The sequence below is a fragment of the Panthera onca genome, chromosome F2 (assembly GCF_046562875.1).
Source record: "Panthera onca isolate mPanOnc1 chromosome F2, mPanOnc1 haplotype 2, whole genome shotgun sequence".
NCBI classification, from domain to species: Eukaryota; Metazoa; Chordata; class Mammalia; order Carnivora; family Felidae; genus Panthera; species Panthera onca.
In genome coordinates, this window is record NC_138356.1 from 12,624,436 (window position 1) to 12,638,564 (window position 14,129).

Genomic DNA, 14,129 nt, shown 5'->3' on the forward strand with positions numbered 1-14,129 from the left:
TGTAGGGTAAGGTTATCAGCCAGGTATCTGTGTCCATGCTTTTGGAGGTGCTTGGACCTCCGGCAACTGCATGGAAACTTCCATGGGGATCTTTATGTGCATTTTTTTTTTTTTTTTTTTTTTGAGCAAACGTCATAGCTTTTTTAGGATTCAGAAAGTCTGGAGATTGAAGACGGACTGAAGATCTTGTCAGGCTTAGACGAACCGTGAAGTAAAGAGAAGAGGAAGGAAGACACGAGGCTGTACGAGCCGGACTGTGACATCCTGGAGAAGCAGGAAGTGAATGTTGGACGTGCTTCACAGAAATAGCAGCGGCAAAGGGAGGTGGGCGGGGAGTGGAGTCGGGGAAGGTCGTGGAAGGTCACTGAAACCCGCGAAGGAGCCCCGTCACCGTCTGAGTTGTCAGCACATCATCTGCTTCATTAAGCCTCATTTTCACTGTGAGGAGAAGGGAGGGTTGGGGAGCATGACAAAAATACCTTCTGGTCTACCTCATAAGGGTGTCATGAGAGGGTGAGAAAGACTCTTAATGTGTAGAAAGTTGTGGGGTTTCCCCCCTCTCTTTAATTTGTTCTTTATGCCGTTCCCATGAAATGTCACGTGAAAGTAACTACAGTCCTACTGGGTGGCGGGGACCGGGAGGCCCTTCGCACAACTCGGTCATCAGCTCCTCATTGACCTTCTGGGACTGTGAACAGAGATTTACAGCATCTCCCAAACCACCGAATCTTTTCCCATTTAGCTTTTATATTGTCCGCTCAGAAGGGCCTACGCCTCTTTCCTAGAAGTTCCAAGCAGGGAATTCTACTCCAGGAGGCGACACTCCGGAAGCAGTTTTGTGGTGTGGCCAGCATCTGGGCCCTCGGGCCAGCCTGGGTGACCAGGCTGCTGGCTGACCCTGAGCCACGCACCTCTGTGCCTCGGGCGTCTGATCTGTAACGTGGGAATGACGGTAGCCCCGAGCTAAGGGGCGGTGGTGAGGATTATCCGGGATGCTGCCGTGAAGCCCTCGGAGGAGGAGAACGTGCCCACGATAGCTGCTCACGGCTTGGCTCGTCTGACGGCTCCACACTCCCCCGATTGCCAGGAGATGCGTCACCCTCACGGCAGCCCCGCGCTCCCCTCCCCCCTGCACGATACAGCTGCTCCCCGGTGCCAGGTTGAAAGGGATGCCTGCTCATCTTGGAGAAGGGACGTTTTCATCCAGTGCTTTTCCTGCCTTGGGGAGGGGGGGGGTGTCTTTTCAAAGCCCCTGAGTCAAAGCCAGAAGATGCACGTTTCGTCCTGCTCTGCCACGTGCTCGTGCCGGAATTCTGAACAAATTACTTCCCATCACTGAGCTTTTGCACCCTGGCTTCTCGACTGACTGTTGGAAGGTGCATCCGTCGGCTGGGGCTCCCACGCAGAATACTACAGGCTGGGGGCTGACACGGCAGAAGTCCGTTTCCTCAAGTTCTGGAGGCTAGGATTCTGAGATTAAGGAGTTGGTAGGCTTGGTTTCTGCGAAGGTTTCTCTCCTTGGCTTGGAGAGGGCCGTCTTCTCCCTGTGTCCTCACGTGGTCTTCCTTCTGTCCACGTCTGTGTCCTAATCTCCTCTTTTTGTGAGAACGGCAGTCAGATTTGATTAAAGACCACCCTCAAGGCCTCATCTGACCTCTGTTACCTCTCCAAATACGGTCACAGTCTGAGGTACCCGGCGTTAGGATTTTAGCGGATGAATTTGGGGTGGGAACACAATTGGGCCGGTAACGGAAGGCTAACTGAGAAACTTGTATCTGAAACCGTAGCATAAAGCAGGCATTTCATAAGTGCTGGTTAAATATGTTGACACGGGTCACCGCCCCGCACTTTACTGAGACAACTGTGCTTCGTGGAGAGGGTGGGCCTACTGCTCTTACTTGGCTGAATCAGGCTTTATTTTCTTCTTAAAAAAATTTTTTTTTTTTTTTAACGTGTGTAATCATCTGATTTATAAAAAGATGCAACAAAATTCAAAATGATACAAAATGTCAATTTCAAAACAACATCAAAAGTGAGTGTATTTAACCATACTCAGCTCATAACAGAGCAAATGGGTAAGAAGGAGAATAATTCATGTTACAGCATATTGCTACATGAACTGGCAACAGAAAAAGTTGGTAAAGGAAGGCAGAGGAACTCTATCTTTAGAGTGTTAGAATTAGAATCGAGGGGCTCCATAATCATCTGGCATCTGCTCAATGTTGTACCTATGGTTAGAAATGTACATGATGGGAACTCCAGGGATCTTCCGGATCCTTCGTTTAAGGTCCCGGTCAACTGTGGCCACGATGTAACACTTGTGCTGAGTTACTCTCTGTACTAAGCAGTCATCTGCATAGGTTCCTTTGTGTGTGCATGGTAATCGTTCAAATCTTGGATCCTTGGCAATCCTTAGAGCCACTCGATACTTTTGTCCCAACTTCTCAATTTCAGCCATTACCCAGTCATTTATACAAGGGATACACTTGGCATAGAGACAGTCCATCATTGATTGTACTAAGTCAAGTTTGGCTTTAATGGAAAAGTTGATAAAGTTGGTATCAACCAGGATGTGGTAAGGTGGGCCCAGCTGTGTGTTATATTGGAAGAATAAGCAGGAAGGATGTTGGGGGACTTCTCTTTCCTTGAGTGCACTGGGATCTTTCTTTTCTTTCTTTTTAGGTTTCAATCTATCCTTCTCTTTAAGCCTCTGATCTCGGAGACTAAGCATTCGCTTCATGGTCGCATACTTTCTTGCTTTCTTTTGCTTCCCCATGTTCACGCCGCACTCTTAAAAAAATTTTTTTATTGGTTCATTTTTTGAGAGAGAGAGCGAGAGAGCAGGAGAGGGGCAGAGGAAAGAGGGAGAGAGAGAATCTCGAGCAGGCTCCACACTGTCGCCAGCCCGCAGCCCCACGTGGGGCTCGAACTCAAGAACCGTGAGATCATGACCTGAGTCGAAATCAAGAGTTGGACGCTTAACCGACTGAGCCACCCAGGCGCCCCTTGTTTTCTTCTATTTCAAAGCACAAGTCCCTTACGTGCCATGCCTAGCTCCCTGAGGTGCCCCCACTGGTAAGGGGCAGATGAGTAGAGAGCGAAGAATTTGTTTTGGCTCCAATACTGCTGAACGGACAATCGACTTAGTGACTCTCCTCAGGCCGCATATCCTTAGGGGTTTTAGGGCATCATCTCCCCTGTCTGGACTTTGCTCTCATGGTCACATGCCCCGTGTCACTGGAACACAAGCTCACAATTGTCTTCTTATAAATGAAGGAAAATCTGTCCTGAGCCGTTCGGGTTGTTTGCAATATCTTTACAAAATAGCTTTTCAGTATTTCTTCCATTAAAACAAAAGCAAGCAAGCAGCAGCAGTAACAGCCATCACAAAAACGAGCAAAGAGGGAGAAAGAGCTCCTTGGTTCCAAAGATAAGAAAAGTGAAAAGCTCTCTTTTACTGGATCAATCTCTTGGAAATTCTATGACCAGGCCCACAGTAGCAGCTACTGTTGTTGGGTTCCTGGGTTCTACAAATGCCGTCCCCAGTTATGTGTTCCTTTGAGCAGTGCTCCGGGGGCACTCTGTCACTCAGGGTTTCCCTCTGGCCCGGGTTAATGACTGTGAGCAGGGACTTGCTAGCTTGCACTCACCTTCTTCTGGAGAGAGGCAGACTGACACTTGGGAGCCCACACGTGATTGCCAGCAACCTTTGACCCTCCAAGGCCTCTGCACTCTGACCTTCTCTGCTCTTTCGGTTAATGACAATTATAAGTGCTCAGGAGGCACACCACTGAGGCAAGAGGCCTCGGCTAATTGGGCAAACAGATTAAATGGCGGTAGATATTTTCCCCTCTTGGATATTCCAAGACCATAAATAATGAATTTGAGAAAAAAAAATTAAGCATGAAACCTAATGGCGGTTTCAGAAGAAAAAAAAAAAACATTATTTCTAGATTGCGGTGGGGGGGGAATTTCTGGTTGCAATTTTTGGATTTTCGTGATGGATGGATTTGCTTCAGGTGGGGCATGTCAAAGGCTCAGGTGTGAGTGGCAGGGGAGGGCCGACCAGCTGCAGTACAGAGAGGCCAGATGGCTCGCAAGGAAGGAGCGAAAACTCAGGGAATTCTAATGATGAGAAACCCTCAAAGAGCTTTCAGAGTGCGGGCAGGCATGCTGGGAATTCTGGAAGCCATCACAATTAGCATCTAGAAACACCTTGCCTAAAATCCAGGCCTACAGGCAGTACTGTCTCAGGGTCTGGAGCGTGTGCTCAGAACAAACATATGTGTAGCAAATATATGTGTGCAACTGTGTGCAAATTTTATATATTTATATGTATGATTTATATATACACACACACACACACACACACACACGTCTGCCCACACTACACATTTGTTACATCGGTGCTGATTAGAATAAAATCAGACGGGGAGGAAGTTTTCCCAGTCTCCATCCATTGTCAACTCTCCTGTGTTGTTCCTGGGAACAAGTCCCTGGTCCCCTACCTGGGAGGGCAACGGCTTCCCAGAATGTCGGGCAATGTCCAGCCCAGCCCAGCCCAGGCAGAGGCATGCTGGCTACATTCCACAGAAGCTGGGCCACCAAGGAAAGGAGACACTACTCTCTCTTCTTGAGCTGAGAAGAGCCTAAGACATTTTCGTTTAACTAGTACAGGACAGTCAGGTGGTCACTGGCAAAAGAAGATGTTCTAATATTTATGCAGAGTTCATAGCAAGGAACTTACAGCACTCTTGGGATTCTTACTAGCCCTCAAAGATGCTTGTGTGTGTGTGTGTGTGTGTGTGTGTGTGTGTGTAATGGCAAGAAGCTTGGGAGTAGTAGAAAGGAAGACATCATCTTCTTTTTTTAAAAGTTTTTAAATTTATTTTGAGAGAGAGAGAGAGAGAGAGAGAGACAGAGAGAGAATGTGGGGAGGGGCAGAGAAAGAAGGAGAAAAGCTCGATGCGGGGCTCAGTCCCATGAACCATGAGATCATGACCTGAGCTGAAACCAAGTGTCGGACGCTCAACCAACTGAGCCAGCCAGGTGCCCCACATCTCCTTCTTTTTTAAAAAAGTGAGGCACTTTTTTGGTTTGCCCATCATCCCCCATAAAGATAAACCCAAGTAGTGGACTCTGAGTTGAGGGCTGTTTCAGGGAGGACCCAAGACATGGTGGGGAGAGAGGGCTGGTCATACTCCTTTGCTGCCGGTGCTGAGTTAGTTGGTAGAAATTTGAGAGGACAGGCAGAGGGGAAAAGAGAGGCGCTGTGTCATTCTGGGGGTGCTGGCTAGCTGGGGCCCACCTACCACCTACCTGCCTCCTGCCTGTCCTGACATCATCTTCAAGCTTGAACCACTCAGTCTTGTTCTGTGAACTTATCTGACCTTAATTCCAATGCTGTGTGCGATACCACGATACCTGACTGAAGTCTCACGTGAAGATGTGACAGCTTGCCCCTGGTGGTGACGATGGGGGTGTCACTTCTCCATGGCTCTGTGTGCCTGCCTGGTTTAGCTCCTGTCACCCTGGGTGGCACAGGAGGTGGATTAGGGGACAAAGAGAATTCCTGCCAGACTTGGGTGCTGCAGGAATTCTCTCTACTGCCCCTGGCTTCTGGTTGATTTGTGTGTTTTAGAGTAATACTGCGTTTTCTGCTCTCTGGGTCTGTTCCTGGTCTGGGGTGGTGGGGGGGGGAGTCGGTAAACGTGACCCCCAAAGTCTCAGTTTAAAAAAAAAGCCCACAACAGAGCCGTCTGTTTGTTTGTTTGTTGTCGGCAGCATTTTCCTTCCTGTGTAGTACCAGTTTGTTGACTGTCTCACTCAGTGTCGGTTGAGTTGGCACAGGTAGTCCCCTTGTGCTGCTAGAGACTCTTCCCGCTGGGCGTTTCTTCTCTTTCTCCCCTCTAATATCTATGTGCTCCCGGGGAGTGCTACAAAACACACTGAGGATGAGAAGACAAAACACAAATGAGCCCCCGAGGTTTTACAGTCCGTGGTGGTTTGGGAATGCAGGGGACAAACCCACCATCAAACGACCGGTGGCTTGGGGTATGATGGGCTTGTGCGAGAGGGAGGTGTCAGCATGGCAGAGGGGGCGGAGAGCAGGGTGGGGGACCACCAGTGACAGCATTTCAGATCACAGCCCCACTCTAAAGAGCTCACAGCCAAACCAAGGAGTTTGCTCTGAGACGGAAGGAGACTTCTAGCTGACTCGTTGCACTCAGCTTAGCGTTCATGGCCACTGGCTGGCGGTTCTGGGCAAAAGAGCCCACATGGGGGCTGGGGAGCGGGGTGGTGAAGAGGAGAGGAGGCAATGTGGGTAAAGCCAAGCCAGGCAGAGGACTTATGGAGGAGATGAGAGGCTAGAAATCCATGAGGAAATGAAACGGCGGGTATGGCAAAAAGGCACAGTGGGCTGGAGGCAGAAGACTAGGGTCTCACCTCTGCCCTTCAGGACCCGGGCAGCCTTAGGAAAGGGGTATACTCCCTTTGAGTCTCCATCTTATCATCTTTAGAATAGAGCCAAAGATCATCTCCACCCTTCCTACCTCACAAGGATACTGTGAGAGTTTATCATCTTTAGAATAGAGCCAAAGATCATCTCCACCCTTCCTACCTCACAAGGATACTGTGAGAGTTTAAAGGAAACCCATCAAAACCCATAAGCCAAGGCTCAGGCCAGCACAGTACTTGGCCAACTGTGGCTATCAAGGAACTTGGGCCGAAGAAAGAAAGAAGTCGGTGAGCGTAAAACAGAATATGGAGTAAAGACGATTAATCAAAGTAGGCACGAGGGACCCAGGGAAGAACCAAGGAAGAACCACATGGTGATGGTGATGGTGCTGGTGGAGCCACCAGAGTCATTCAAAAATGCAGACAGGGTGACAGCGTGCGGTGAATGAGTAGCAGTGACCCGTGCTTGAGAACCTAACGTGTCGGCTCCTGTGCCGATGAGCGGGAGGCCGAGATGGGGAGAGGGGTCAGCAGGGAAGAAGCCACAGGTGGGAGAGAGAAAGTCAGGCCAACAGCTTGTTTTCGGGAGACTGAGGCATAGGTGGGCATTCACATACTGACAGATGGAGTGGGCTTGCATGGGCCAGAGTTGAAAGCGAGGCAGAATGAGGCATGTCACCCTATTCGAAATTGAAGATAGATAAGACTTTGGCTCAAAACGGTAACCGACGAAAGGGACTTACAATTTTTTTCCGGAGAGAACGCTTTCGTGCATTTGCTCTGAATCCAGGGAATTTCGTTTAAACTGGGGGTTTCCTCGCCCGCCACGGGGACGAGAGAGAGTTCCGTCTCTAAGGGGAGTGAGGGCAGGTCAAGCTTCTGTAATTCGGTGTCATGAGAAGTAGGGGAAAGAGTTTTCCGCAAGGAGGTGACAACACTGTTTAGCCTTTCAGGAAGAGAGCCTTTCAGAAGTGAAAATGGAATGATTGTAGTTGATTTAAGAGGTAAAAGTTGAGAGGCAAAGGACAACTAAGGTTGAAAGGGTTTCTCTGAGTAGTCCTTTTGTTCATGGGCAAGACGTTGTCGCTGATGGGTTCAAGGGGAGTGGGAAGGCACGGGAGAGGTGGGAGGGATGATGGATTGCCTACGAACCTATGAAGAATGAGGCAAAGCAGCATGAAACCATTTGTTTGGGCTTTATAGATTTTCTAATAAAAACGTCAAGGTTTTTTCACACCATTTTGAAAATGTCATCAAATGCAAAACAGTTCTCCTTGTGCCACAAAGGCTGCATTTCCAATGGTAACTTCCAGCCCCAAATGCCATAACAAACTTTGTCAGGTTTTCCTCCAAGTCGAACCAGGGGTCAGGTTTGGTCCAGGTCCCTTCAGGGTGACCTTTGATCCTTCACGGCAACTGCCCCTCCCGATAGAGCCCATAACTTTCCTGACTGTGAAGTGTTTGGGGAGTTGATTAAAGGTTAGTGTAAGCCCAGTGGAAATGTCCCTAAAAACAGAGAGCACACGTCTGAGCCATGTCTGGGGATTGAAGAGCCTATTTCTGACTCTCTGACTTAGGTTCTTTCTGGTGTAACCATTAAAAAAATTCTTTCAATGAAGCTTCCTTGCCTCTTCTCCCCGGACTCACTCTTTTGTAATCTGCTTAATCCGCTTCCTCAAAGTTATTATTATTATCATTATTATTGTTTTAATCATGTGACAGCCTGGCTCCAAGACCTTCAATGGCTCCCCTTTGCCTTCTTTTCGTTTTCATTTTTTTATGACCATTTTATTTAACGCAAGAAATCTAAAATATTATCATCTTAGATATCATGTAACTTACATCAGAATGATGAATGGGATATTTTATATCCTTTCTTTATACTGAGCTTCAAAATCTAGTGCGTACTTCACAGTTACAGCACATCTCAATTTGGAAGTTAAATTTAATCAGATTCACTTAATTTGTATTTAGCTTTCATAAGATTTACAGTTAGAAGAGAAGATTCACAGGCTAGTTGTTCAAATATACCTCAGAATTTTCCAATAACTGACTCAAATGTCAGTTTTTAAAGTTGAATTTACACTGGTTAAATCGGAATCCAAATTTAAAGATCTCATTCTTCTTATTGCAGAGTGGTATCCCACTTTAGAAATGGAACACTCACCCCCCCCCCTTTGTTAAGTGCAAACACCTTTAATTGGCTTTCTGCACCCCAATTCCTTTGCAGTTCCCCTTTGCAGTTCTGCACCCCAATTCCTTATCTTTTTCAGTTCCTGGGCATGTGCCCCACACTTCGGCCAAATTCGCCCAGGCTGTGCCCCACACTCACTTCTCATCTTCAGTGAAATATCACTCCCTCTATCCCGGGCATTTTTCCCTTTATGCCATCTACCTGTTAAAATCTTGCCATTCCTGGGGCACCTGGGTGGCTCAGTCGGTTAAGCATCCAACTTCAGCTCAGGTCATGATCTCGGGGTCCATGAGTTTGAGCCCTGCGTCGGGCTCTGTGCCGATGGCTCAAAGTCTGGAGCCTGCTTCGGGTTCTGTGTCTCCCTCTCTTTCTACCCCTCCCCCATTCACGCTTCGCCTGTCTCTGAAAAAGGAATAAGCCTTAAAAACAAAATTTAAAATCTTGTCGTTCCTTCACGATTTATCTGACAAGCCACTTCTTCCCTACAATCTTTCCTGATTTCCTCAACTGCGATTTTCCCTTTCTTTTCATCCCTTAAATCGCGTTGATGCCTCCAATCGATCCTCTTTAACACGTATTCTAGTCTATTCTCCAGGGCTTGTCTCCTTGAAGCTGAAGTAGGAAACTGTGCCTCACGCGTTTTATTGCCCCCTACACCCACCACCTGCAATTAAGTTTCCTCCAGTGGCCTCCTGTCGGCCACCGCGATTGGGAAAGGGTGGAAGCATTCGGTTCAGGGTGAGGTCTTTTTGGGTTCCCTTCTATTACTGTATATGTTGAAAGGACCATATATGGAAAAAAGAAAAGAAAAAATCAGGGAGAACAGTTGAGTTTCGTACGTTGGTTTTGTCTAGCACATCGAGTCTGCTGCCTTTTGACTTTGGCGGATGTCTTCTACCTGGCCCGAGAGACAGAGGCCAGGAACAGACTTGCACATATGCCCCTCTCCTTCTCTCGCTGGCTTTCTGCAGCTCTGATGTAAAACGTTAAAGGACCAAGAAGGAGGAGCGGTTTCTGAAGGGACTCTGTTGCCCTTGTGGAGTTTCTTGTGGGGCTTGCTCTCTAGAGTCACGAGGTCTCTCGTAGGGTTCTGTTCCAAACATTTCCTCTTGGATCTTCTAAGCATGAGGGGTATTAAACACTGGAAGGGGTCACGTCTGAGGATCGAGACAAACACAGGAATTAAATTCTTTGACCTTTAAAAAAATATCCCTGTTCTGTCTGGAAAACACAGGGGTCAGCTCAACAGGCTTCCCAGGGGCCACCAAAGTGATGGTTGTGGGGGCAAGAGTTTGCAGGAAGACAGAAAGGAAGGAATGCAGGGAGAAAACTTTAGAAGCTTAATAAGGAAGCTCTCAGCTATAGGGTGGAGGAAGCCAGTACAGGGGTAACTGGCAATGACCTAGTTGTTAGTCAGAATTGGATGGTTTGGACCTAGATCTACCAGTGGTTTACTGTAGAATCCTGAGCAAATCCACCTTGAGTGTGAGTTTTCCCTATGTAGATGGGACTGGTGACTGTCATTTCTGGCAAACTGGCCAAACCTTATGACCACTTTAGGTTCAAGCTGGAAAGAAATGCAGCTGCCTTCCTTCCTTCCTTCCTTCCTTCCTTCCTTCCTTCCTCCCTTCCTCCCTCCCTCCCTCCCTCCCTCCCTCCTTCTCTCCCTCTCTCCCTCTGTTCTTTCCTTCCTTCTTTCCTTTCTTCTTTCCTTCCTCCCTCCCTCCTTCTCTCCCTCCCTCCCTCTGTTCCTTTCTTTCTCCTTTCCTTCCTTCCTTCCTTCCTTCCTTCCTTCCTTCCTTCTTTCCTTCCTTCCTTCCTCCTTCCCTTCCTCCCTTCGTTTGTTCTTTCCTTCTTCCTTCCTTCCTTCTTTCCTTCCTTCCTTCTTTCCTTTCTCCCTCCCTCCTTCTCTCCCTCCCTCCCTCTGTTCCTTCCTTCCTTCCTTCCTCCTTCCCTCCCTTCCTTCCTTCCTTCCTTCCTTCCTTCCTTCCTCCCTTCCTCCCTCCCTCCCTCCCTCCCTCCCTCCCTCCTTCTCTCCCTCCCTCCCTCTGTTCCTTCCTTCCTCCCTTCCTCCCTCCCTCCCTCCCTCCCTCCTTCTCTCCCTACCTCCCTCTCTTCCTTCCTTTTTCCCTTCCTTCTTTCCTTCCTTCCTCCCTCCTTCCCTTCCTCCCTTTGTTTGTTCTTTCCTTCTTCCTTCCTTCCTTCTTTCCTTCCTTCCTTCCTTCCTTCCTTCCTTCCTTCCTTCTTTCCTTTCTCCCTCCCTCCTTCTCTCCCTCCCTCCCTCTGTTCCTTCCTTCCTTCCTCCTTCCCTCCCTTTCACCCTTCCTTCCTTCCTTCCTTCCTTCCTTCCTTCCTTCCTTCCTTCCCTCCCTGTCCTTCTTTCTTCCTTTCTCCCTTCTTCCTTCCAACAGATATTTATCACATACTTGCCCTGCTCCAGGAGGATCTAGAAGTGAGCAAAAACAGTCGAAGTCCCTCCGTTCATACATAAGCTAGCAACAGCCAGACAAGTAAATATACATAATATGGGGTAGTGATAAATGCTCCAAAGAAAGATAAAGGTGGGTGAGGGGACAGACAGCAGCACAGAGCTGTGTGAGACACAGCAATCTATCTGAGGCAGCTTCATCTGAGAGGGTGGCATCGGAGCAGAGACCCAGATGAAATAAGGGTGTCACCGGGGGGAGCTGTGTTGTATGTGCAGAGAGAAGAGCTGAATCAGACAAATGTGCCAGCTGCGTGACCCTGGGCAAGATAATAGCTTCTGTGAACCTCCCTTTCCATGGTTTAAAATAAAACTAACACCTACTTGACGAAGTGCTTGTGCAGATTAAATCCAGCATCGCGTGTGAGGCTTGGCACGCGGTGGAAAATGGATGTGGGGTGGGTGCCAGCAGTGAGTGCACGCCCCTGGGTGCAGTCTGGGTGAACAGATTGGGCGCCCCTCCTACCCTTCCCCAGGCGCCACCGGTCCTTCAGGGTCTCTGGGCCCCTTTCTCATTCAGTAGAAAACGGGCAGCGCGTCCCCTCCTCGAAGGAATGCAAAGGGTCAGGCGAGGGGTAGCAAATGCAATAGTGCTCTGGACCGGCTCTTCCGATTAAAGGTGGGCAGAGAATCAGAGCACGTGTGAGAGGCCGAGCCTCGCCCCTGGGGAGAGGGCACCTGGGGGCAAAGGCCCTCTAACCGGGACGGGTCCTTTAAAAACGTGGGCTCAGACGGAGCCAGAGACACATTTGCTAGCACCAGAGAGGGCTGGGAAGAGAGCCAGTCCCGGGGTGGAGGCTCGCCAGAAGGGCGGGCTCGGGCTGACCACCAGGAAGCAACAAAGCGGCAACACAAACAGGAAGCAGGACCGCTGGTGACAGGATGGGGCCCTGCGAGAGCCGGGAAGAGCCCGGAGCGCGGGGGGGCCGGGGAGTGGTGGGGGGCGCGAGTGAAACTGACATTGCCACTTCAGTACCTAGTGATGCTCCCCCTGTCATGCTCTTCAAAAACACAGCAGAAAGAACCCATTTCTGCCTCTTTGGTAAGCCCTCCCCCCACCTCTGTGGGGAGAGGGTTTTTCTACTTCCCTCTCACCCACTTACACAGCCACCTCGTAATTAGTGGAAAAGCACCTCATCCCGGGGCCCTGCCACTACCCTGCGCTGATTCCACAGTCCCGGGAAGCAGGGCCTGCCTCGTTATTTAGAAAACTGCCGGTAAGGGCATCCAGCGGATGACGGACTCCAACGAGAACAGGATCTACATCTAAAATAATATGAGTAAACTGCAGATTGATTCATGGGACAGAGCACCCAGCAGCCCAAACTCCATTCTTCCTTCCGAGTTCCATCTCCTATCTCCTGTCAGTCTCAAAATTGATAGAACAGTCTGGAGCCATTGAACAGAGTTATGTCTGCAATCACCTTTCTAATTCTTGCATACAGGTGCCAATATGTCAAGAGGACCCAGGCAAGGGGACAACGGGGTGGCTTTATTTAGCATTATGACAAGCAAACCCTTGAATACCAAAAGGAGCTCGTGAGCTTTCCAGCAGCAAGGAAAAAAAAAAAATTTTTATTTATTTATTTATTTTTTTTTAAAGCTCCTGTATGGTTGCCTGCCCCTGGCTCTCGTGGCCCTGCACCGGTGCGAAAAGGAGATCACTAACAAAAGGTTATTCAGCGCTTTCCCCGAATACACCCAAAGGTACCAAGTACGGACACAGCAGATGTCAGGAGACTGAGCCCTATTTTGGACAACTGCCGAGATATTTAGAAACAGCGCTTTCTTATTAACCCAGGCATAATGCTGAAAGTCCTTTAAAATAAAACTTCCCAGATGCCACCTGCATCTGACATGGCAGGAGGGTGCATGCCAGCCGGCCCGCTGACACACGAAAGACTCTTAAGAAACAGCCTCGACTGATTGTTCCGGCACAAACAAATCACAACCTAATTTATGTATTCCTGCAGCTGTACCCCAGCCGAGGCAGGAGTCGGACCGATTCACAGTTGACTAGTGCTGTCTCATTCTTTGCAGATTTTGGCATTTAACTGTAATTAAGATTTATTGTTCACTAGCTTGCAGGTCAGGGCAGGCATGACAATATGGGCAACTTTTCTGTTTACTAGTAAAATGTCTGGTAGGAGGAAGCCTCAACCCTTCCAAGCAGAACCTGACAGAAATAAATAGCACCTCTTCACTCCAGGACCAGCGCATTACCGATTTTAATCAGACCCGAGAGTTCTCGTTAAGGGAGGGCAGGGAGGAATCGGAAAGAGCTAGTGAACTGTGCCGTTGCTTTTGCACCAGAAGGGTACGGGCCGGAAGCCAAATCAATTATTGCTGATCTTCTGGATTTGGGGAAGGGATTGTCAGCTCGGTGTGGGAGGGACTGAGACCTTGCTGCCGACAAAGGTTCTGCAGAGACTGGGACCTGTGGGTCTCCACGGCCCCTCCTCGCAACCGAGAGGAGAATCATCGCTCGTCTGTCCCCACTCTCAGGGATGCCCTTGGACCAAATCAGATGGCCCGAGGAGGAGGGAGGCAGGGTTCAGCAGGCAGCGGCCACTCACCTTTTACAGTCTGTCTGCCGAGGTCCTGTGCAGGTGACCCACGACGCAGTGGGTGTGAATGAACAAACGCTCTGCAAGCAGACAGACGAAGAAGGGCATCTCATCCCACTGGTTTATTAGAAGGCAGAAATGCTGAAGCATAATGTCCTTCAGTTCTGCAGCGTCTATAATTTATTATGTATTATTGTTTGTCCTCCTTGGAGTATTTTTGTCAGAGCCTCTATAAAATAAGAAAACATTACTCACATGGCCCAGAGATCTGGACCCTGAGTTTTTCCTGTTTCTCTTATTCCCTTTCAGAGGAGGGGCGGGGGAAGAAAAAAACCAAACCAAACCAAAACAAAAAAACCCTTGCTCTTCAGAGCACCAATGACTACAGAATGCAATTTTATACGATATTGTAAAAATGTCTTTG

At 48.8% G+C, this 14,129-nt stretch overlaps 2 long non-coding RNA genes and 1 pseudogene across 2 annotated transcripts in view; 1 reads left to right on the forward strand and 2 right to left on the reverse strand.

The window, feature by feature from the left end:
* Window positions 1-14,129, forward strand: part of LOC132664112 (uncharacterized) — a 72,851-nt gene that overhangs the window by 40,009 nt on the left and 18,713 nt on the right. The gene's annotated exons all lie outside the window — the stretch shown is intronic.
* On the reverse strand, window positions 2,014-2,791 carry LOC132664111 (rRNA-processing protein FCF1 homolog pseudogene; annotated as a pseudogene).
* On the reverse strand, window positions 8,525-13,925 carry LOC132664113 (uncharacterized). The gene is made up of 2 exons (XR_009603451.2): window positions 13,715-13,925; window positions 8,525-9,810 (listed from the first exon to the last, which is right to left on the reverse strand). It is a non-coding gene; the product is annotated as an uncharacterized LOC132664113 (long non-coding RNA).